Source organism: Solanum pennellii, chromosome 10 (genome assembly GCF_001406875.1).
Source record: "Solanum pennellii chromosome 10, SPENNV200".
NCBI classification, from domain to species: Eukaryota; Viridiplantae; Streptophyta; class Magnoliopsida; order Solanales; family Solanaceae; genus Solanum; species Solanum pennellii.
The window spans coordinates 69,184,118-69,210,058 of NC_028646.1; the positions used below are offsets into that span (position 1 = coordinate 69,184,118).

A 25,941-nucleotide genomic window follows, 5' to 3' on the forward strand; every position below is an offset into this window, starting at 1 on the left:
AGAAGCTCTTCAATTGATTTATATTAATTCGTCATGCTTGAACTCTTGCAGAATCTTCTAAAAATCTTTCTTCACGATTATCTCCCTAATCGGTTTGGCTAAAATTGCTATTTAATTTATATTGCAATTTCAATTAAAATTTAATTCTCTTCTCCAACTCATTTTAAGACCAATAACTTGGGCAATTGCTAGCTTTTCAGCAGCCCACTTACCTTTAAACCAACCCAGCCCACTTTTAATTTCAAACACCCAGTATTATTAAATCCATCCAGCCCACTCCTCAACTACCGGACCTGACCCAATACCAACTTCAACATCATAAAAAGAAATACCCAGAACCGCGTGAAATTTTCCATAAAAATTGACAGTTTCACGATAGCAGTAATAGGCGTGTGCAACTCGACCCCGATCCATTTTCTTCTGCTTTCTCGATGCGAATGGAGCGCAGCAGCGCCAGCGATTACGTTTCACTCGCGTCGAAATACGCACTTCAACGTCTCCCTGTGCTCGAACGACTTTTCATTCACCAGCCGCCTGCGATTTTCTGTTCTGGCAACCATTAATTTCAGACACGTCTCGTCCTTTGTGGCATGAGATTGAGCCACGTCGCAAAAAGAACGTCGGGATCGATCCCGGGCGTCGATTTCTCCTTCCCTTTTCTGAATGGGTTATTAGCTTCAGAAAAAGCTTTCCATCCCAAAAATAGTGAAAGCTTTGGGGAATTCAAATTGAAAATTCGTCCTCTTCTCATCCGGTTTCCCCCTCTCCCTTTTTTTTTATCCTAACCCTAATTTCCCACTATAAAACTCCTCTTTCTAGTTCACTGCCTGGGGGAGATTATTTTTCTTTTTGGAGATTTTTTTTCGGAGTTGGAAATTTTAGCTGAAGACTTCAGTTGAAATTTTTTTTAGGCTGAGAAAATATTGAAGAACATGGAGAAAGAAAATAAAACTAAGGTTTACGTTTAAGTAAGATTGAATACTCGTCTAATTCAAAATTATTGAAAAGTTTTTTTTATATTCAAAGTCGATTCGAAACTTTGCTTGAAGTTCCCTAAACTCATTCTTGGTGGTAGAAGACGTAGCCAAGCTCGCTCTCATCTCAGTCCATCTGCTCCGGAGAAGGTGAACTCTCCTTTATATAAGTCGTTTGATATATCGTTTTGTTAGCATCAAGTATCTGTCAATTCTTATTCTTCATTCTCGTTTGGTTTCTGTTCTCTGAAGTTTAATGTAAATAGAATAATGAAAATTCCGTTTGTTTTCAAATAGAATATTTTCGTGTTAAGTTTAAAGGGTGTCGTTCATATGAGCTTAAGAGTTTTGGGTTAGTTGATGTGTTTAAAAATGTATGTGATGCTGCTAGTTTGTCTCGTATCCAACTCTAACTTGTGAAGTCATGATTTAAATTATTTGTTGGAATGTTTTAGTTTCGCCAAAAGTTTCATTATTTCGGTATATATATATATAAGAAAAAAATGTGGTCCTCTCATGTTGTCTGATTTAAAGTGTTTTTTTAGTAGTATCACTGGCCCCTCACTTTAGCTGGGTGTATGGGGATAATGTTACTTTCTAAGATATTCTACATATGTTTATATCCTACATGTTAGAGTGAGTAATTTTGTTATTGGGTTTAGTCTTTAGACACCCCCACTTGTTCGCTTCTTGTTTAGAATAATTTGATTTGCTACTATCTTTTACTTTCTGCCCTTTGATTCGATAATATAACACCATCAGAATTTGTGAAGAAAGTTGGTTTCATTTCGGTGCGAGGCATATTATGTTGTCAATGGTACGATAGGCTCTCTTTTCTTCGTTATTTTGGTGTTTTGTAGTATAATTAGTTCTTGTTTTTCCTCCCCTTTGAATATCCCCCTTCACATTAATTTTTAAGTACATATATTTCTCACTGTTAGGAGCTGAAAATTATCTAAGTTGTCTGGATTGTCTTAGTTTTCCATTTTCTATCATTTTGTGTGTGCCATGAAAGTTTCTGTTAATTAACTTTTGAGTTGACTAAATGGTTTAATTTCTTTAAGTAAGTTAGTTATGGCTTTTTTTTTTGTGTGTGTTTCTTTGTTTCCTTCAATATTAAGATTTCAATATCAAGACTTTCTTGGTGTTCTTGTCATCTATGGTCCTACTTGGATCAGTAATTGTGTTTGAGGTAATCTGTTTTTCTAGGTGTGTGTTAACCATCTTTTCTTTTGTTCTTCCTTGCATGAACCCTTTTTGAGCGAGTTTGTCGAACTCTTTCGCTATTTCTATGCATCTTATCTTGAGCCAGAGAGGTTCAAACTATCCCCTCCGAGTTGGTCAACCCTCCTAAAAATGGCGTACAGATTGAAAACAGCAATATGTTTGCTGGAAATTAATTTTTCAGCCCTCTGAAATTCAAAAAGTAGGTCGATATACCAACTGTATACACAGATATACAGTTGGAATGTACAGCATACAGGTCAAAACGTGCCAATACAGGGGAAAACACAAAAATATAAAGTTTTGGGTGAAATCACAGGTCTGGGAGTACAAAAATAAGCAATATACACGGTGTATACATCGAATATACACTTAAAATGCGTCATGACTTTGGAAGGAAAATAGGCCTAAAGGCCCAAAAATTTCAGCAGCAGAAAATGGTCTCAAAGGCCCAAAACTGATGCTTCTATCCTTACTCTTTATTTATTATTATAGCCACTAACATATTATTTGATTTTTGGTTCTAATTTAATTAATTCTAAATGATAGTCATTTCTCTTTCGTTATAGATATTCAAAATTTTATATCTATTTCATGTACCCCTTTTATTTTATTAATCTTGTCAACACTTTAATTATTTCCGGTTAGAAATTTTCCCATTTTAAATAATCAATTAAAATGAAATAGTAACATTGGTAAGCAAATAAATAAAATTTGGATTTACTTTATTTAGTTAATATTTGAAAATTATTTTAAAAGGCCATTTAGTCAAATTGCCGGTCAACCGCGAGTTAGCGAGCATTCCGAGGGCCTAACACCTTCTCGGAATGTATATTTGAACTTCAAACCCTTCTTCAACTGATTTTATCTGTTTAAATCTTTTGAAAATAATTATAAGTTTTTTCTTGATTTTTTATTAAAAATTAAGTGGCGACCCTGTTAATTTGAAAAATTGATTTCTCTTAAATCATAAGATTAATTGATTTTTCAAAACTTAGTCATTTTTTCTTTTACTATTTCTTTTTGTAAAACAGAAATGACCACTCTGTTGGGGATTAATTAAGTTCTAACCAAAAGGATTTGACTATTTGACTAATTGTAATTATTGAATTGCTTATTTGTGATTAATGTGTTTTAATTATATAACTGACATTGCATTTCATGGCATATTTTGATATTTATATTGTATAGTATATTTAAATGACGATTTGCGGAACCGCCAGCCGAACTTTTCTATACTCAACCTTTTTCCAAAATTAGTGGCAATTTATTGGTTCGTCATGCGTTCAATAGTTGTCGCGAGTTCCAGCCTAAATTGTTCGTTTGAGTTTCCGATCTTTTCAAAAGCCACTCCTTGTCAACTAGCGTAGAGCCAAGCCAAAATCTCAAATTTATGAGCATTTGAACTAAGATGACCCAACACCCAAGGCGTGTTGGGCCCATTAGAATCCCACCTTGTGTCTACTTGGCCCATTTGCCAACATATAGACAATCACGCATACGTGTTAATTGAAGGATGTATAAATGTTTTTAACATATTTATTGTCTATAAGGGTGGGGTTAACTAATCTTTGTCTGCTATTTTTGTAGGCTGGATCCAACACCGACCCTGTGAAAACAAGAATGGTGACAGTCCTCGACCTTTATCTCAAAGTGTGGTGGAGATTCATGAACTATACGGACAAAATGATAGTTCAAGAAAACATAGGCTGTCTTTCGTCGCTGCTGGAAATGAAGGCTTGGCCTGACCTAATTGGAACAATGGTGAAGTTTTGGGATAGTAAAAACATGGTATTCCGGTTTGGGGAAGTGGAAATGACGCCGACTATTGAAGAAGTCCTCTTAAGCTATGAGAGTATCTCCATGTGCAACAAGAGGAAACGTCAACCAGATACATACATTCTAAATCCCAAAATATGGGATTTCACCAAAATCAAAGAAGAATTGTCGCATGTTAAAGCTGAGTGGATGGACAAGCTTCCCGGACCAAACATTCCTTTTAGAAAGCTATTATCGATTTGGACGTGCGAGAGCTTACGAGAAATTTAAAGAGGAGTTTGTCTCGAAAGAAAAATGGAAGGAGACACTTCCTCTTGCCTTTGCAATATGCTTACTTGGAACAATGGTCTTCCCCCAAGGGCCAAACTACACTATTCATCCAAGTGTAGTAATGGTCGCTCATTCCATCATCTACGAAGTAGACTATAAGTCGTCAACCAAGTACTACACTTTGGCGCCTATGATCTTGGCCGACATCTACAAAGCTTTAGATAAATGCCAAAGCGGAGAGTGTTTCTTTCAAGGGTGCAATATGATACTTCCATGGTGGATGATGCGACTTCTGATCAAGACTCATATTAGAAAAGAACCAGATCCCCTAAGACGGTCAGACGAACTACATGGTCATGACTAGTGGTTGTACCACAACCGTTGCAACTGAACTGGAGAGGAAAGCTTTTGGTATCCGAGACTTCAGGGGCTAAGAGAAGAGAATGTACAGTGGTCGATAGATAGTCTGGTGGTGAAAAAGGATATGGTGGTTCGAATGGAAAATGTTCCTTACTTGGTATTTGCTGGGTTAAGAGTCACTAGACCGTATGATCCCGGTCGAGTCCTAAGGCAACAAGGAGGGAAACAAGAGCTTTCCCAAATCGTAGACATGAGGAACTTTGCAACTGACCACGAAAATGGACGAGTCACATTTGCTGAAGACATACGTAGAATGTGGAGGTCTCTAAGAGTATTGGGTGAGCCAGTATCAAACAGGTTTCCCGCTGAATGTTCTAAGGGTTACAAGGAATGGTTGAAGAAGACCCTCGCTGGAACTATTGAGCTTGGTTTGAACGTTTCACACATTATTGCAGTTGTTGGAGCCAAACATCAAGTTCAACTTCACTGACTCCAATAAAGGTAGATAATATGAGTTGGAGAATCAACACCGACACTCAGAGGACGCCAAAGTCATAGCTCAATTGAAACAAGAGCTACGGAGAGCGAGACAATGCATGTCAGAGTTGGATGATAACATGGAACAACAGATTCAGTCGATAGAGGGGTTCATACATCAAGAAGGGGCTCGATTGGTGAGAGACCATATATGGGTGAACATATATGCCATGTGGGAAGAAGTCAGCATCGCCAAGAGGACCATATTTGGCGAAGGATCAAAGCAAGCTTGAAATTTATTATCATCCCCTGCGTGGGACTTCTTTATTTGTACTTCGTTTTGTAATTTATCTTCTAAACTATTTCCTTGTTTTTTTATTAGACACTTTGAGTTATATAAATGAAATATTTTGGGTATAATGAATGGTTCAAAAAAACATATACATCCCTCAATTCGTTAGGCCTACCCTTGGAACAAAAGGGTCACAAACATGTTTAGGACGCGACATTTGTTTGTGTACTTGTTTGCTTTAACTATTTATGTGAATGAGGACTTTGTCAGCCCACTCCTTTTCAAAAATTCCAAAAATATATACAAATCACTATCACAAAACGTTCGACCAAATCTTTCGAGTCTTGAGTTTCTCAACCAAAGCAAACCTTATCTCCAAATCCTGAAACACTACTCTATCATCTCAGGAAAAGCAAAATCACAGCTATGAAGGAAGGTAAGAGTATCAAGATGGAACCTACTAAAGTGGAGTTGCAGAGAAAAATGCAACAAATCATGCAAGAAATTTGAGAAATTAGAGAGGAAGAACTCAAGGTTTAAATGGCCATGACAGTCTACAAAGCTGCAACTGCGACGCTGAATGAGGATTTGGTGGCTAAGATGAAGAAAAAGAAAAACATCGAGATAGAAAAGGAAGATTTGGGGGAGAAGTTGGAGATGCTCCGACAAAATATTCGAGAAATGGAAACGAGAGAAATAGAGGTACATCTAGCCACCACAAATGCACTTGACAAAAATGCAACACTTGACGAGGAATTGGCGGTGGAGATGGAGGAATTTAGTGCCATGAGGTAAAAAATGGCCGAAATGCGGAGGAAATACAAAGCTTTCCACAGGGACATGATCGCCAGACTTCAAAAGATGCGCGAGAAACACTCTATCTGCGATCAAGAGGCTAACAATGGTCCCAAAGACACTCACCCTGGAGCAACTGGGGAAGACATCGACGAGGAAATCGTCTATATGCCTCCTTTCCTGGGTCGTCTAAAGGGAGGAGACAAATGGATCACTCTCCCGGATAATGAGTTGACACATAACGTGGGAGCAAGGGTTGTGCCATGCGCTTTTTTGTACGAGCATCTTAAGTTGAAGCCTCATGAGGGAGTAGCTTTAGGCTTTGGGCATGAAAACTCTCAAAAAATGTGTGCCTTCCATCCGAATCAACAAGGACACACTATAGAGGAATATGCACAGCTTAAGGCGAGAATTTGCAATCTTATTGACACTGGAAAGATCCCGCACATATGGGGCGATAATACCGTCCTCACCTATGACCAGTCGGATCCCGACGAGCTAGTCACTAATCACGCAAATTTTTATTGTCACTATTTCACACTGTTCAGGTTGTCATTGGTGTGAATCTATAGTGATTTGGTTCAGAAGGGGGTCTTAGCCTCTATCCATGACGACGACGAAGCACTCAATCTCATTGGGGTAGAAATCTGGAGACCTTGTGTTTATCATAATGCAACAGATCACAGCCTCGGAAGGTGCCTCAGGTTTTGCTACGACGTAGAAGCCCTTATCTACATGGGAAAGATTCGAGTCGAGTTTTTTCCCGTGGCTGATGTGATGTTGAGAAGAAGAATGGCTGAGATTGGAGCCACCCTTTATATTTTTAAAGATTTGTTGTTTATTTTTCAATTTCCTTCTAACTGTTTGAGAATGAATGAAAACAAGTATCTCCTTTTATATTCGAACTACGTAGGGCCTGAATTCTCCTTTTGAGATACGTAGGCAGCCTTTCAAGGCTCGGCCCCTGTCTTTAAAAATTTTTGTCCTCCCCATTTCTATTTCACAAGGAAAATTAGAGAAACTGATCAACATACGTCGAAAGAGATGCAACAAGAAGACCCTAGCTTAACGCGATTTAACCTTTCTGAATCAGCCTCAAAATTAAAACAAGCAAATCCTGCTAGTTCAAAAATTAGTTTCCCCTTACTCTTGGGTTAGTATATCATCAAACAAAGTTATCTACTGATCATCCCTACTTCGCTAGATCTAAAGGTCCTGCAGATTCCTTTCCCGGCCAAAGTTCATATAAGGGAAAAATAGTAATAGGGGACAACAATGAAGAAATCAGTGTTACTGACGTTGTGGTGGCTGAACCCACCATTGCGGATCAGAATGAATTGATTATGCAGCTAATGCAGCAGATTGTCGAGATGAGGGTGGAAATGCGAAGGAGACAAAATCTGTCTCCACCAGGTTTTACTGCCAATGATTCGACTGATGGAAGGCCTCTGCTGTACTTTCCCTCTTCAAACATGGAACAGGTTCAGAACCTGCCATCCACTCCTGCTCAAAACCCCTCAGTTATCGACTTAACCATGCAAAATCCTCAATATGCATCGGCCTACCAAACCCACCCCCTTCTCAAAACAATAATCTTCAAATACCACCGCCCCTTCAAAACTCCAATCACCGAACAGCTCCACCTCCACAAACCCAAAATCCATTCAATCCTCGAACATCCCTCCATCACCAAAATCAACACACTAACCCCCAAACATACCCTCAAAACTACCAAACCACTTAAAACGCCCCAAGTCCTTCCGTCGCTCCACCTCTACCTCGAAAAACCACCTTCCAAATTCCCGTTCCCAATTAGCACGATGTGTATGGTTCTTAGATCGACCATTATGAAGATCAAGAAAGGGAATTGAGGTCGAAGGACGAGTTCATGAAGGTATATATAAAAGAGGAGATTCAAAGGGCAATGAAGGAGCTACAATTCCTTCCTGAGGTCGCCGATTTGAAGTATGAGGACCTACGCATTCATCCTAATTTGGACCTCCCAAAAGGGTTCAAAGTGCCAAAATTCGATGTCTTTGGAGGAATAAGGAACCCCTTACCGTATCTAAGGGCCTACTGTGACCAAATAGTGGGAGCTGGGAGAGATGAAACTATATTATGGTGGCTCTTTAGCCAAAGTCTGAGCGCAGAGGCTCTGGAGTAGTTTTCATCCCAGGAAATAAGACAGTGGCCTAGATGGAATTCCCTGGCTAAGGACTTCATTGAACAATTTTCTTACAATGTGGAGATCGTCCCTGATCATTATTCCCTAGCTAAGATGAAAAAGAAATCCAACGAGAGCTACATAGAGTTTCGTATAGATGGAGAAAAGAGGCAGCTAGATTTCGGCCTCCTATGTTTGAAAAAGAAATTGTTGAAGTATTTGTGCGCGTTCAGAAACCCGAGTATTACGACAGAATCATGCTGCTCGTCGGAAAGTTTGCCGAGATACTCAAGGTAGGTGAGACTATCGAGGATGGATTGGAAACCGGGAAGATTGGCTGTGTCACTGCTTCACCCGAACCCTCAGGCTTGTAAAAAAAGAAGATAGAAGATGTGTCAATTTTCTCTTATGAGGGGAAGAAGACCCCGAGAAGATCCTTATCATACCAAGGTCGTTCTCGACCTTCATAGAGTCCATACCAAGCTTGTTATACACAAGCCGATTACCAAAATACTCCCCCTTCCAATTATCAAAATGCCCCTCCCAATTACCTAAATACCCCTCCTCCCACTAACCAAAGTACTCCCCCTCCCAATTACCAAACTCCACCCCCTATATACCAAAATATTCCAGCTTACTAGACTCCCCTTCATCATTATCGAGGTGTCACCCCAAATGCACTAACGTATAGTCCAATTATCAAATTCCTCCCACAATATATCAAGGTTCAGGTCCAGTTTACAGAAATCCCCCCTCCCTCCCCTCCCCCCCCAAGTTCCATTAACAAATTACCCGACTAATCCCTATCCGAGATATCAAGCTCCCTATCCTAACGTCCAAAATTATCATCAAATTCCTCTTCCACAATAGGGCAACTACGATCCCCTTCGTCCTAGATTTGAGAAAAAACCAGCCAAAATTTTTACTCCACTTGTCGAAAGCCAAACAAAGCTGTACGAGCGGTTAACTGCGGCAGGTTATATCCATCCAGTGGGGCCAAAGCCAGTGGACAATAGCTCCAGATCTTACAGACCTGATCAGAAATGTGCATATCATTCCAACATTATTGGACATGATACTGAGGATTGTATTAACCTCAAGCACAAAATCAGTCTCCCCACAGACGGTCGCGCCTAACATCATCAGTAATCCTTTGCCAAATCATGGGGGCATCAATATCAATATGATATAGACAGATGATGATTGGGGCGTTACAAAGGCGATAGTTTCGATCATTTATGATGAACTGAAAAAGGCTGTAGCTTCGTTGAGCATGGAGAAGAAGAAGTTCGTGATTCTAACACCCGAGAATGTTGTTTTCTTGGTGAAAATAGAGACTCGCGCCTGACCATGGTTCGTGATCGAAACTGCTTCTGCTCAAGGTATGACTAGGTCTGGTAGATGTTATACGCCTAAGGAGTTGGATTATGGATAACAAAAGAAGGACCAAGCAAAGAGGCTGATAAGTGAGGCCAAGGTTGAGGAATTCTGGAGAAAAATGCAGCCTAAAGACTATTCGATCGAGAAGCATTTGGAGAAGACCCCAACTCAGATTTTTGTATGGGGCTTGTTGATGAGTTCATAGCTACATAGGCAAGCCTGATGAAAGCTTTGGATGACATGTATATGCTTGTGGGCACAAATGGTGACAATGTAGTGGCCATGATTAGCCAAGTTGTCTGACGATATCGAATCAGCTTATGTGATAAAGAGTTACCCTTCGAAGGGAAGATTCATAACAAAGCTTTACATGTCACCACTGTGTGCCGAGACAAGGTTATCAATCGCATCTTGGTCGATGATGGATCCGGTCTCAATATTTGCCCAGTAGCGACTCTCAGGCAACTGTAGTTTAACTTGGGAAAGATTCAACAGAACCAAGTTAATGTGAAAGCTTCCAATGGGGTGCAAAGGGATACACTAGGGGCGGTAAACTTGGTCATTCACATGGGTCTGACAGAGTTCAATGTGGAATTTCAGGTATTGGACATGGACACTAGATACAACCTTATTTTGGGAAGGCCTTCATCCACATGGCTGGGGTTGTGCCCTCTACCCTTCACCAGTTAACGAGATTTGTCTTGAAAGAGCAAGAATTGGTTATTCATGGTAAAGAAAGTCATTCCGATGTTTATGCGTCGATCGTCCATGAAGTTTCTGGAGGTTGTGATTTCTACACGGTGGAGCTGGTAAATTCCACCAGTGATGATTTGGCTCCACAACCCTTATGCCCTCGGTATACAAGATGATGGCTACGGTGATGCTCCAGAGTGGATTCAAACTAGGCTTTGGATTTGGAAGGAATTTCTAAGGGATTGTTGAGCCTATACAAGTTCCCGCCAAAAGAGAAAAGTTTTGTTTGGGGTACGTCCCCATAGATGATGAAGCGGAGATGAAGAAGAGTGGTGATCAAGCATTGGCCAAGCCAATTCCTCATCTGTACCAGTCATTTCCAGTTTGAGAGTATGCTGATCACGGTGGCCTTAGGGAAGAAATCTGGGGCCTTTTTGAAGAAATTGATGCTGTCATATTGGACGAGGTCGAGATATCTAGTATCCGCGATGCCAAGCCTGGAGAGCAGCTGCAGAATGGACCTCCACACCAATCTTTATTATCCGAACATCTTGGTAGAAAGGACACATATTTATGCTTGTTCTAAAAATCGGTGGTGGTACGGAGAGGACCGAGACCCACCATTTTCATGTTTTTAACTGTTTGAGTTTTTGAAATTTCCTCATAATTTTTTAAGAGGCAACATGTCCCTTTTCCATGGACAAAGTTTCTGTTTGTTTTTCATTTCGATTGAAAGCCTCATTTATCGAAAACATATTTATTTACTTACTTGTTATGTTTTTTTTCCTAACTTTGTTTGTTTATGATTTCACAAATATTAATTTAAAACCTACCAATGGCATGTTATGTCATGAGCCAAACGAACAAAATGAGGCAGGTGATGATGAGGATGAAGAATATGAGGGCAAAAATCAGGTGCTAGAATATGTTGTTAAAGAATTTCGGTAGTTTGAGAATCAGTAGAAGCCGAATTTGGAAAAAGCTGAGACTGTGAATCTTGGAGACGAGGAGAGCACCAAAGAGGTCAAAATCAGTGTCCATCTGATTGAAGTTCAAAGAAAGGACCTGATTCTTTTGCTTAGAGATTACATGGATGTATTTGTCTGGGTCTACAGTGATATGCTAGGGTTAAGTACGAATGTGGTGTCCCACAAATTGCCGATTAATCCACGTTTCAGTCCAGTGAAATAAGAGACTCAGACGTTAAAGCCTGAGTTAAGTTTGAAGATTAAAGAAGATATTACCAAGCAAATTGAGTCTCATTAGTGGAAGTGACACAGTATCCAACTTGGTCGGCCAACGTTGTTCCAGTCGCCAAGAAAGATGGAAAGATCAGAATTTGTGTTGATTACAGGGATCTCAACAAGGTGAGCCCTAAAGACAATTTTCTGTTGCCGAACATTCACATTCTCATCGATAACTGTGCTAAGCATTAGATGCAGTCGTTTGTGGATTGTTACGCAGGTTATCACCAGATCTTAATGGATGAAGAGGATGTAGAAAAGACAACTTTTATTACACTATGGGGTTGTATATCATTATAGGGTGATGCCATTTGGTCTCAAAAATGCAGGTGCTACTTATATGAGGGCTATGACAACCATTTTTCATGACATGATTCACAAAGAGATCGAGGTGTATGTAGACGATGTCATAATCAAGTCCCGCAAGAGTTCGGACCATTTGACTCATTTAAGGAAGTTCTTTGATCGTCTTCGTCGATATAATTGGAAATTCAATCACGCCAAGTGTGCTTTTGGGGTGCCAGCTGGTAGGCTGTTGGGATTCATAGGTAGCAGAAGGGGCATCGAGGTTGACCCTTCCATGATCAAGGCAATTCAGGAATTACCGCCTCCAAAGACGAAGAAGGAAATGATAAGTTTCTTGGGAATGTTGAACTACATTAGTCGGTTTATATCTCAATCAACTATGGTGTGTGAGCCTATCTTCAAGTTGTTGAAGAAAGATGATCTTACAAAGTCGACTGAAGAATGTTAGATTGCTTTTGATGCCATCAAGAATTATATTCCCAATCCACCAGTGTTGGTTGCTCCACGAGAAGGGAGTTTGTTGTTGCTATATTTTTCTGTTTTGGATAATACATTTGGATGCGTGCTTGGTCAACATGATGAGACAGGGAAGAAGGAGCGAGCCATCTACTACTTGAGCAAGAAATTCACTACATACGAGACTCGTTGTACAATTATGGAGAGAACGTGTTGTGCTTTGACTTGGATTGCTCAGAAGTTGAGACATTATTTGTCTTCCTATACCACATATCTCATTTCCAAAATAGACCAGTTGAAGTTGATTTTCAAGAAGGCGATGCCGACTGGAAGTTGGAAAAATGGCAGATGCTTTTGAGTGAATTTGATATTGTGTATGTGACCCAGAAGGAGATAAAATCACAAGCCTTAGCCGACCTTGCGGAAAATCCGGTCGATGAAGAGTATGAGCCGCTCAAGACTTATTTCCCCAACGAAAAGGTACACTTTTGTGGGTGAAGATATTTTTGAAACATACCCAGGTTGGAGAGTATTCTTTGATGGAGCAGCAAATCACCAAGAAAGAGGTATTGGAGAGGTTTTAGTGTCAGAATATGGTCAGCACTATGCTGTGGCGGCCAAACTCCTATTTTATTTCACGAACAACATGGCTGAGTATGAAGCTTGCATTCTTGGTTTGAAAATGGCCATCAACATGTATGTTCATGAGTTGCTGGTTATTGGAGATTCAGACTTGTTGATTCATCAAGTTCAAGGAGAATGGGCTGTGAAGAACCCGAAGATCACACTGTATGTGCAATATATACAGAGGGTGTTCAAGAGATTCCACAAGATTGAGGTCAGACACACTCCCAGAACACGAAATGAGTTAGCTGATGATTTTTCCACCATTACTTTAATGATTAAACATCCGGATACTGATTATATTGATCCTCTGGATATAGAGATAAAAGAACAACTGGTCCATTGTTTGCATGTTGAAGCACAACTAGATTGTTTTCCGTGGTATTTGGATATCAAAAAGTATTTGGAGACCAAGACTTATCGTGAGAATGCGACATTTAACCAGAAGAAGTCTATACACCGTATGACTCTTAATTTCATTCTAAGTGGGGAAATCCTTTATAGGGGGACTCCAGATTTATGTCTTCTCAGATGTGTTAATGATGATGAATGCAAAGCTTATTGAACAAATACATAATGGAATTTGTGGTACGCACATGAATGGACTCACTCTAGAAAGGAAGATCCTTTGAGCCTGTTATTGTTTGATGACCATGGAGCATGATTGTTGCAAGTTTGTGCAAATGTCGTAAATGTCAAGTGCATGGTAATTTGATTCAAGTGGTGCCTCACGAACTCAATGCTATGAGTTCATCTTGGCCATTTGTAGCTTGGGGCATGGATGATATTGGTCCAATTGAGCCAGCCGCTTCTAACGGACACATATTTATTTTAGTTGCTATTCACTATTTTACCAAGTGGGTGGAAACAACTTCTTACAAGTGAGTGACCAAGAAAGTTGTAGCCGATTTTGTCCACAACAACCTAATATGTAGGTTTGGAGTACCAGAATCTAGCATTACTGATAATGGTGCAAATCTCAATAGTCACTTGATGAGAGATATATGTGAACAATTTAAGATTACTCATCGAAACTCAACTGCTTATCATCCTCAAAGGAATGGAGCTGTAGAGGCCGCCAATAAGAATATCAAGATGATTTCGAGGAAAATGATCAATAATTAACGGGTTTAGCATGAGATGTTGCCATATTCTTTGTTGGTATATTTAACGACCGTTAGAACATCGATTGGAGTTACTCCATACTTGCTAGTATATGGAACAGAAGTAGTCATACATGCTAAAGTTGATATACCATCTTTGAGAATCATACAAGAAACTGAATTAAGTAATGCTGAATGGATCCACAAGCGGATTGATCAATTAACATTGATTGACGAGAAGAGAATGGTGGCTGTTTGTCATGGTCAACTATATGGACAGAGAATGATTCACACTTTCCACAAAAGAGTCAGAGCTAGAATTTTTGAAATCAGTCAGTTGGTCCTTAAGCACATTTTACCTCATCAAGATGAGTACAAAGGAAAATTTGCACCGAATTGTGAAGGACCTTATATGGTTCGCAAGGTATTATCTTGAGGTGCTCTGGAAGATGGATGGCACCACATGGCCAAAACCGATCAATTCAGATGCTGTCAAGAGATATTATGTGTGAAACTTCACTTTATATTTCTGTCATTTCCTTGTATTCGTTCTGGTTGCTTGTAAATTCTTCATTTAAAATTTTATCCCTGTTGTAATGAACTACGTTCGACCTGAATTATCAAGAAGGAGATACGTAGGCGGCCTATGTCGGCCTCAGTCACCCCATTTATGCCATTTAATATTTCTTTGTATTTGAACTACGTTCGACCTGAATTCTCAAGAATGAGATACGTAGGCGGCCTATGTCGGCCTCGGTCGGTTTCTTAGTAAATTTCTTATTTTGTTAACCTTTGAGGGGAACTACATTTGACCTAATTCCTGCCTCAACGGGATACGTCGGCGCTACAAGGGTTCGGTCATGTCCCCATAGGAGTTCTATTTTTCTCTATAATAGAAACTAGGACAAAATTTTTGAGAGGGACTTAAAATTTTGAGAAGAAGATATTTCCTCAACAAGTCAAGATCGAAGATACTTTGAGATTTACAACTAGGAGAGAATTTTTGAGAAGATCTCAAAAATTTTGTGGTTTGCTCACCGAAAGTTAAAGATAAACCAAGACAGTAAACTGGCACAGAAATTTTGAGGACGGCCTCAAAATTTCAACGTCGGTTTATCGAGAGTCTAGAGCAATCTTGAAAACTTTCCAGCAAATAATGAGATAGACCTCCAAGAATCAGACTTAAAGAAGTTCGCTAAGTCTGACGTGACATGATACTTGGTAGTGACTTTTTCCAGATACTACTTTCGGAAATCTATTTTCTTAAAAACTTTTACTTTATGTTTCATTTATTTCTCGGCATAAAATATGTTGTCTTATCTATCAAGATGCGGGAGAACAAAAAAATCAATCGAAGATGGCAGGATTAGGACAAGACAACCGAAGAAGTTGACATAGATCAGTTTATTTTAAAACTAACAATTTTTTGTGGATGTATATTTATTGGTTTACTCTGAAATCAAAAAATTTCTCCAATCTATGAATATGGAGAAGTCGAAGGACGAAGAGCTCCCCAAAATTTGCAAATTTTTTTCTGTTGATGCAGGAAATATTTTATGTTGCTTATATCGAAGACTTGGGAATATGAACAACATTATTTCATCCAATTACCAACGACATGAAATCTATAATGAACATATAACTATGTTCGAAGATGAAACAAATGAAAACCTCGAGGAAAGATATTGTATTGGTTTTTCGTCAACTAAAGATACTGGAAGGACGTTTATCTACATTATATTATAAGACATGATAATGGTACTACCCAAAGAGTCATATATACCTATTATCGAATGAGATGATACTGCTACTCTGAGGTTCATTATTTTCAATTTTATTATTTGTATTGTGACTGAAGATACTACCACTCAAAAGATACCTAAAGATCACTTGTGTTATTTGGTGAAGCATCATCTCGCTCAGTATCGAGAGGCATCACCCTTATCTTCGTACACCGGAAGAAAAAGGATCATTCATCACAAGAAAGTCATGCATCACAAGAAGATATTCATGAATTGCGAGAAAAGTCATGTATCATGAGAAGAAAGTCATGCATTACGAGAAGATATTCATGCATTGCAAGAAAAGTCATGCATCGCGACAAGATATTCATGCAATGCGAGAAAGTCATGCATCGTGTGAAAATATTCATGCATTGCGAGAAGATCATGCATCGCGGAAAAGTCATGCATTGCAAGAGAAAATTCATGCATCGTGGAAAAGAAGCCATGCATTGCAAGAGAAAATTATGCATCCCGGGAAAAAGGCCTTGCATCGCGAGAGAAAATATTCATGCATTGCAAGAGAAGATATTCATGTATTGCGGGAAAAAGGTCATTCATCGCGAGAAAAATTTTCACGCATCGCGAGAAGATATTCATACATTGCGAGAAGAAGACATGCGTCGCGAGAAAACATTCATGCATCACGGAAAAGGAGCCATGCATTGTAAGAGAAGATATTCATGCATTGTGGGAAAAAGGTCATGCATCGTGAGAAAAATATTCATGCATCGCAGAAAAGAAGCCATGTATTGCAAGAGAAAATTCATGCATCGTGGGAAAAAGTCCATGCATCGCGAGAAAAATATTCACGCTTCTCGTGCATTGCGTGAAGAAGATCATGCATCGCGAAAAAATATCCATGCATTGCAAGAAGATATTCAAGAACTACGAGAAAAAGATCATGCATCGCGGAAAAGAAGCCATGCATTGCAAGAGAAGATATTCATGCACAACAGGAAAAACAATAACGAATCACAAGAGAAATATTTATCCGTCACAAGAATATCGACATAAACTGCATCATTTATTCTTTGAAAGCACAACATTAAGAGAACCATCAACAACGACATCAAAAAAAATATACACTACAACAACTTTTATTTACTTTGACATCAAATGAAGAAGTGCATTGAAAATTATATTACAGGTATAAGACATAAGTTTTATTTGCTTTACGTCAAACCCAATGGAGTTCACGTCAAATGTTGAAGGAGGACAATTAAGTATCAACAGGTAAAAAGAACTGTCTCCCATTTGAATTGCATTTTTTATGCTAATGAGTTTTATGTCAGTGTTTTTCGAGAGCATCCGAAAGGATGAATTCTCAAAAATCAAACCACAGGTGCGGAGGACATCAAAAAGGATGCAACACAACTTGGAACTTTTTCTTAGCAGCAAACTGGGATATAGTCCAAAGAGGAGTGTCAAACTCTTAGGACACTAGAAGAGGAGTGACTTCCACCACAATCAAACCACACCCATATCATAAGGCATGTGATTTTCCTTTAGGTTTGTCGATTTCAGTTTCGCATCTGAAAATTTTGGTATTTGCCGAAAGCAAGTTTCAATCAAAGTGACAATGCACCAAGAGCTTTGGAAATTATGTGTGGGTAAGTTCTTAATTATGGGTGCAAAGTGCACCACATTCACGATTAAGAGGTTACAAGCCTCTTTTTCAAACTCGACTTAATTTTTCACTTGTCCCGAACCAAAAGTTATCTAGCATAATTGATTTCCTTTTGAACCGATCGAGTCGAACTACAAACAGCCTGATTCCTAAGGTATAAGGATATGTAGGCGGCCTCAATGTTGAAAACTCGGCTGCATTCTACTATTCCCGTTTAAATCTCATTCTCGAGCATCTCGGTCCCTTCATAATTCGGTATCGAGATATCTTTTGAATTTTTTCAAAATCATGCGTCAAATCAAGCGTATCGAACTACAAGTAGTCTGAATTATCTTATAGCTAGAGATATATACGAAACCCATGTTTGGGGTTCAGCCATAAATCCTAAAATCCGTACCAAATTCCTTTCCTAAAGATGAATGTGTGGTCTGTCAAAATAGGCTCGGTCAATTTCATTTTCCTCGAATTCTTGCATCAATACAAGTAAAATGTGGGACAGTTGTTGACACCTAATTTTGACCCTCTCGATATAAATTAACCGTCGACCTTTTTCAAATCCCAACAATTTGAAATAATTGACTTTCTAAAATTCAAAATATTTTTCAAGTTATATTGAATAGTTTTGTCGCTCTTGTACAATATAAAATAATATATATATTTTAATAATTTTCTTTAAATTGGTATAATTTATGAACACTCAAAAAACCGTTTCAATAGATTTTTTATTAAATATTTAGTCGAGTAGTCTACTTATACAATAGTTTATATTTTAATTTATTTTAGTGAGATAGTTATCATTTCGTTAACGTTATGAAGATCTTCAATTAATTTATATTAATTCGTCATGCTTGAACTATTGCCGAATCTTCTAAAAATCTTTCTTCACGATTATCTCCCTAATTCGTTTGGCTAAAATTGCTATTTAATTTATATTCTACAATTTCAATTGAAATTTAATTCTCTTCTCATTTTAAGACCAATAACTTGGGCAATTGCAAGCTTTTCAGCAACACTCTCACCTTTGAACCAACCTAGCCCACTTTCAATTCCAAACACCCAATACTATTAAATCCATCTAGCCCACTCCTCAACTACCCGACCCGGCCCAATACCAACTTCAACATCATAAAGAAAAGACCCGAAATCGTGTGAAATATCCCATAAAATAGACAATTTCACAATAGCAGTAATAGGCGCGTGCCACTCGACCTCGATCCGTTTTCTTCTACTTCCTCGATGCGAACGGAGCCCAGCAGTGCTAGCGATTGCGCTCCACTCGCGTCGAAATACGCACCTCAATGTCTCGTCTGCTCGAATGACTTTTCATTTGCCAGCATCCTGCGATTTTCTGTCCAAGCAAATAGTAATTTCAGACGTGTCTCATCCTTGGTGGCGTGAGATTTAGCCACGTCGCGGCAAGGACGTTTGGATCGATCCTGGGCGTCGTTTTCTCCTTCCCTTTTCGGAATGGGTTAAGAGCTTCAGAAAAAGCTTTCCATCCCAAAAAGGTGAAACCTTTGGGGAATTCAAATTCAAAAGTCGTCGTCTTGTCATCCGGTTTCCCCCCTTTTTTTATCCCAACCCTAATTTCCCACTATAAAACTCCTCTTTTCAGTTCACTGCCAGGGGGAGATTATTTTTCTTAGGGAGATTTTTTTTAAAGAGTCGGATATTTTAGCTGAATACTTTAGTTGGAAATTTGTTTTAGGCAAAAAAGCCTCAGAAAGTATTGAAGAACAGAGAGAAAGAAAAGAAATCTAAGGTTTATGTTTAAGAAAGATCGAACACTCGTCTAGTTCAAAATTTTTGAAAAGTTCTTTTTTTATATTCAAGGTCGATTCGAACCTTTTTCCTGAAGTTCCCTAAACTCACTTTTGGTGGTAGAAGCTGTAGCCAAGCTCGCTCTTTTACTCAATCTAGCAGCCCCAAAGAAGGTGAACTCTCCTTTATATAAGTCGTTTGATATATTGTTTTGTTGTAGAAAGCATGAAGTCTCTTTCAATTCTTATTCTTAATTCTCGTTTGGTTTCTGTTCTCTGTAGTTTAATGTTGATAAATTGATGAAAATTCCATCTGTTTTCAAATATAATATTTTTGTGTTAAGTTAAAAGGGTGTCATTGGTATGAGCTTAAGAGTTTTGGGTTAGTCGATGTGTTTAAAAATGTCTGTGATGCTGCTGGTTTTTCTCGTGTCTAGTTCTTTGTTCTCTTTAACTTGTGAAGTCATGCTTTAAATTATTTGTTGGAATGTTTCAGTTTAGCCAAAAGTTTTATCATTTAGATATATAAATTAAAAAAAAAGTGGTCCGCTCATCTTTTCTAATTTAAAGTGATTTTTTTAGTAGTATCACTGGCCCCTTTTTTTAGCTTGGTGTAGGGGGATAATGTTCCTTTCTAAGATATTCTACATATGTCTATATCCTACATGTTAGAATGAGTAATTTTGTTATTGGGTTTAATCTTTAGAAACCCCCACTTGTTCGCTTCTTGTTTAGAAAAATTAGATTTGCTACTATCTTTCACTTCCTGACCTTTGATTCGATAATATAACACCATCAAAATTTTGTGAAGAAAGTTGGTTTCATTTCGATGCGAGACATATTATGTCATCAAAGGTACGATAGGCTCTCTTTTCTTTGTTATTTTGATTTGGTTATTGTTTTTTTTATTGGTATTTAGTCATATATTTTGTAGTATAATTAGTTCTTGTTTTTCCTCCCCTTTGATTGTCCCCCCTCACATTAATTTTTAAGCACATGTATTTGTCACTTGTAGGAGCCGAAACTTATCCAAGTTTTGTGGATTGTCTTTTTTTTCCCATTTTCTAGCATTTTTTCTATCCCATGAAAGTTTCTGTTAATTAACTTTTGAGTGGACTAAATGGTTTAGTTTCTTAAGTAAGTTAGTTATGGCTTTGTTTTGTGTTTCTCTATTTCCTTCAATATTAAGATTTCAATATTAAGACTTTCTTGGTGTTCTTGTCATCTGTTGTCCTACTTGGATCAATAATTGTGTTTTAGTTAATCTGTTCTTTTTAGTTGTCTATTAACCATCTTTTCTTTTGTTTTTCCGTACATGAACCCTTTTTGAGCGAGTTTATCGAACTCTTTCGTTATTTCTACTTCTAAAAATGGCATACAGGTTGAAAGCAGTAATATGTTTGCTGGAAATTAATTTTTTAGCCCTCTGAAAGTCGAAAAGCAAGTCGATATACCAGCTTTATACACTGATATACAATCGGAATGTACAATACGTAGGTCAAAACGTGCCAATATAGGGGAAAACGCAAAAAATATGAAGTTTTGGGTGAAATCACAGGTCCGAGAGAACAAAAATCTTTCCCTTCCAGGAATTTCTAGAGTCACAGATGTAGTATTACAATTTAATAAACATAATACGAAGACAACCAAGTCATGCCTAAGATTATGTCGAAGTCCGTCATATCTAAAATACCAAATCATCCCAAGTCTGAAACCCCACAAACAGGATAGGACAAGCACGATAGACATGAATGACTATGATTGACTCTCCCACTGGGGTAGAAACATGAATAGGGGAATCAAGAACATCATAAATCATATCATACGCGGAAGCAAATCTCACGCATACATAGGAATAATTAGAACCCGGGTCAAAGAACACATTATCCATCTGATCACACACAAGAATAGTACCTATGATCACCGCGTCAGACACTTGTGCCTCATTCTTTCTCGAAAAAGCGTAACATTAAGCCCTATATTCTTGACGAGTTACTTCCCTGCATGGTTTCACATTACCCCTACCTCCACCACCATTTCCTCTACCTCCACAACCTCATTGATTTCCTTCTCACCTACCTTATGGACGTCCTCTACCATTGTTATCATTCCCCGCAGGTACCACTGCTCTAGATGGTTGTTGCACGGTGTCTAGCACATGCGAATGGGGGCAATCTCTCCTTATATGTCCGAAATCTCCACAATTAAAGCAAGTTCGATCAAAAGATTGTATGCTTCCCCTCGAAGGCACGATTCCTTGGATGTCCTAAAATTATAATATGGGGTTTCCAAATAGTTACATGTAGAGGTGGGCATACCAGACTGAATTGGCTTCGCTTCCAGCGTTGGCCTACCTGATCCTTTAGAATAGGATCCCTAATAATTTCCAAAATCTTGGCTCTCTAATCCAACGCCTTAGCTAAACCGTCTCGTCTCACCCCATTCACTTTCTTAAGATAGGCTGTCACCTCATTGAAGCTCCTCCCTGCAGAAGTCATAGTAACAGATAATACTTGCAACTCAGAATTCAATCCCTTAACAAATAAGTGGATCATCTCGTCGTGTACAGTCACCACTCGGGCAACATATTTAGACAAAGCATGGAACTCGACCTAATAAGCATTACAGTAATACCACCTTTCTCCAAGGCCATAAACTCATTTTTCTTGCAATACCTCAAGGTTCTAAAAACCTATTTCTCCAAGAACAGATCATGAAATTGAGCCCAACTCAGTGGAGGAAAAGTAGAAGATCTACACTCGATATAATCTCTCACCATTGCTTAGCCTCACCTTGAAGTTTGAAAGAAACGAACTCGACCCTATGTTGGTGAACAATACCCAATTTATGCAACTTCACATAAAAATATAAGATAAACTTATAAGCAAACTCATAACAATCTTCAGAACCCAAAAATACCGGAGGCTTAAGCTTCAAGAACTTACTCAACATGTCATGCTTATTACCGATCATAACGGAACCCAACAAAGATGGAAGAAGGCATCAATACCTACATTTCCACCCATCTTGGGCACAGTGCTAGCAACAACAGGATTAGCAGGGACTTGAGCAGATGGAATCACTCCAGGACTAGACAACCCATTCAAGAACGCAACAATCTGTTAGCTAACATCGGAACGATGGGGGGAACAACCGGAGTCTCCCCTGGCACCTCTTCCTATTGACCATTCTCTGCAACATATCCAACCTCAATGTACTCTTCTATCTCTTTTTATGGACTGGCGGAATCTCATATATAGGATCATTGTCAAATGGTACCTCATTTCTTGCAAGCTCTATTCTCCCACGACCTCTACCCATATTTACTCCTCTACCCCCATCTAACACCCCTAAAAATTAGATAAGTTAAACTAGAGACTAACATGTGTGTATTGAGTTTATAAGGTCAATGATGAATTATAGTGTTAGAAGCCAGTGTGTTGAGTTTGGAGGTAAAACGTCCAAGAACGATCAAGACGTTTGGAAGTTAGCCTTTAGACATGCTTGTGTGTTCTAATGTGCCTTAGAATGTTTTATGTGTTTTTTTGGAGTTCAAATTTGTAGGAGAGGTTCATAACATCTAGACGAACCTTTTTGAGGTTGAAAAGTCCGAAAAAAACACCCCAAGGACCACCCTAAGGTTCCTTGAGGAGGACCCAAACTTCTGCTTGAAACTGCCAAAAAGCAGTCCGTAACCACGATGCCTATACGACGCCCTGTCATGCAGTCGATGCTCCGTCAATGGGGGGCGTTGCTCCACAATTAGGTGTGAGATCTAATACCCCCAAAAGTATGGTCTCTGTCACAAACGACATACCTGCATGACGCTGTCGTCATTTCATCGATGGTCCATCGCTGACAGTCGTCGTTTGGGGCCTGCAATTTCCTGCAGGTTCTCGGCCAAGTTGAGGGTTATTTGGGAAATTTACCTAGCATCCAAATAAAGTCTTTGTAGGTTATTTTAGGAGTTTTGTGTATTTTAAGTTACTTTATAAGTCTAAAACCTATATTAGAGTTCATTATTCAAAAAAAAATCAGAACTCAAGACTCAAAATAGAACTCTCTAGACTCTATTGAAGCTAGGAGCAAGGTTTAACCTAGTAGCTTGATTTTTCCATTGATTATTCATCAAATTCGTGTATAATATTCAAGTAAGGTTTTGTGTTTCATCCTTGAATTCTCTTTCATTCAAGGAGTCAAATTCAAATGGTTTTCAAAGATGTTCCAAAATATAGAATCTTCTATTTTGCCTTCTAGCCATGGGTTCTTGGATGAAATGATTTAAATAAATGTTTTATGATACTATTGATGTTAATTAAATGGTTTTAGCTTAAAAACTCTATGAACCCATTATTTTCACGAAGTCCTATTTTTGGCTCTAATGAGGGTGATTTGATCATGACTTGATATAAGTGAATTCTTGTTTAGATTGTATTGGACTATTTGAATAATATATAAATCATGATAGAATTGTATATAGGCTACCTTAATTTGGTGATCTTCATATTTTATATTGTTGGATCATTGGTATGGTTGGATTATTGGTTTAGAATTGTATATATGGCTATTGGTAAGAGCCTTTGTGAACTGAAATGATTGAAAAGGCTAAGGAATGGTGGTGTTGATGATGGAAAGGTGGTGAATTGACCTAATATCTTCTACATTTTGTAGAATTGTTATTGAATTTTATTGATTGGTATGATCCACTTATGGTGGCGGTGTTTAGGTGTTATAATTGTGAAGAACATGGCCTTGTAGGCATTATTATGTGAATTGTGATGTTATCATGTTGTAGCTTGTATAGGTTATCAATGTGAAGGGTTATATGGCTATGTGTATGTGTGAAGTGAAAGCATGATTTCTCCTAATTGGTTATATGTGACTATGATAGACTAGGATGATATCTCTATAGGTGTTGCTAGTGTATCTTGGTAGGTAGACTTAGTTGTTCCTACTTAATACTTGAGAGCTATAGAATATGGAATATGATGATGATGTGTGTGTCTTGATTGGTAGACCTATGTCCCTTTACTTGATACATGAAAGAATGTGAATGTGAACTCTTGACTTAGTAGGATTAAGCACTTTTTTCATGTATGTGTATGAATGATTGATATATGACCTTGAACATGTAAAAAAGGTCAATAACTTTGAACCTTCAATATAGAAAGAAGGTTATAGAAGAATCCTTGAAGTTGAAAGCCGTAATGGTATCCTTCTTGTGTGAATGATGCACTTAGGGATAGGTTGGATGGAACAACATGAAACCATCTCTAAGGAAGTCATTGACCTATCCTTATAACCACTGAGTAGCATCCCTAGTGGACCCATCTTTTGTAGGGGTATTATGATTTTTGTAAGACAAAAATATGGTACCTTTTCATATGCCTCTTTGTGAATGAACTTACTCTATGAGAACTAAGGGTAAGCATCGAGTGAATATGCTTGTGGTAGTGACTCTACTTAAGATAAGACTAGACTAACAAGAAAGCGTTGATATTCTGTAACCATGTGCCTACATGGGATGTGTTCTAGTTCTACCCTTGGCAAGTAGAACACCCTCCCTTGGGAGTAGGGTAGACTTCGGATTCCATGCCTAGCTAGTATGGTCTATATCAGTTAATGCCTATTCTGATCATGTGGGATGCATTCTAGCGTTAAAGAAGTTCTACAACGTGTATGTAGTGGAATGGGACACTATCTATACATGGCACGAGTAGGCTTTAAAGATGCTAGGATGACGGTTCCCTAGGTATTCTCCAGAACCATTATGTGAAGACCTTAATTGTTCAATGTTTCTAAAATGTCTAAATGAACAATTTTGGCTCAAGTTAATGCATGTGAATGAAAAGGTACTTATCTAGAGTAGCTTTTAGGATTTCTTAGGTAGGTTTGAAGAGGGTGTATGGGCGGTATCTTCATGTCTTACTTAGGTGAGTCTTAGAATAACTTGAGGTAGGGAGTTAAATGGTGAAAAGGGAATAATCTTGCTTTAGGTAGTCTTAAGGATTGCTTAGGTGTGCTTGAAGAGGGTGTATGGGCGGTCTCTTCTCGTCTTACTTAAGTAAGTCGTAGCATAACCTTTGGTAGGAGGTATATATGCTTACATGGTTTATAAGTTATGATAGTAGTATAATGTAGATAACTTGAATATGTGTTATATGTGAAGAATTATGTGACTATGGTTCTTATACTTGTTTCTTCTTCAAAAGAGCATACAAAACATATTATAAAGAAAATTTCCATTTAAGCATGGTTTTGTTGTATGTCACCATACTTAGTGCATTCAATGTACTAATTCCATATGTTGTTTTATCTCTAAGGTGTAGGTGGAAAGAGAGGAGTCTATTGGAAATAAAGCTTGAGAATAGCATCCTTTTATGAAAAATCTTGGTATGTCCTCACATGATTCCAGGACATAGTTATGTTTAGCTTTCCTTTTCGACAGACATTGTAATAGACTTGAGTATTTCCATTTTGTTGATGTATGGGCTGTGACCCAAGATATTCATGTGTCTAATATGTCTACAACGATACTTAGTCCTTTCTTATGTTTTCTATAAAAGAGATATGAATATTGTTGTGAAAAGTTTTAATTCCTCACTACTTTATATATATATATATATATA

The 25,941-nt window shown here is 38.3% G+C and overlaps 2 long non-coding RNA genes across 3 annotated transcripts; both read left to right on the top strand.

The window, feature by feature from the left end:
• The first annotated feature begins 373 nt into the window (after positions 1-373).
• On the top strand, positions 374-5,501 carry LOC114074345. Its single transcript, XR_003574710.1, has 2 exons — positions 374-1,124; positions 3,789-5,501. It is a non-coding gene; the product is annotated as an uncharacterized LOC114074345 (long non-coding RNA).
• Positions 5,502-18,726: 13,225 nt separating this feature from the next.
• On the top strand, positions 18,727-25,901 carry LOC107032245. Of its 2 annotated transcripts, none has more exons than XR_001458338.2 (2): positions 18,727-19,486; positions 25,636-25,901. It is a non-coding gene; the product is annotated as an uncharacterized LOC107032245 (long non-coding RNA). The 2 variants fall into 2 exon arrangements; XR_001458337.2 differs by having other exon boundaries at positions 25,642-25,901.
• Positions 25,902-25,941: the final 40 nt, after the last annotated feature.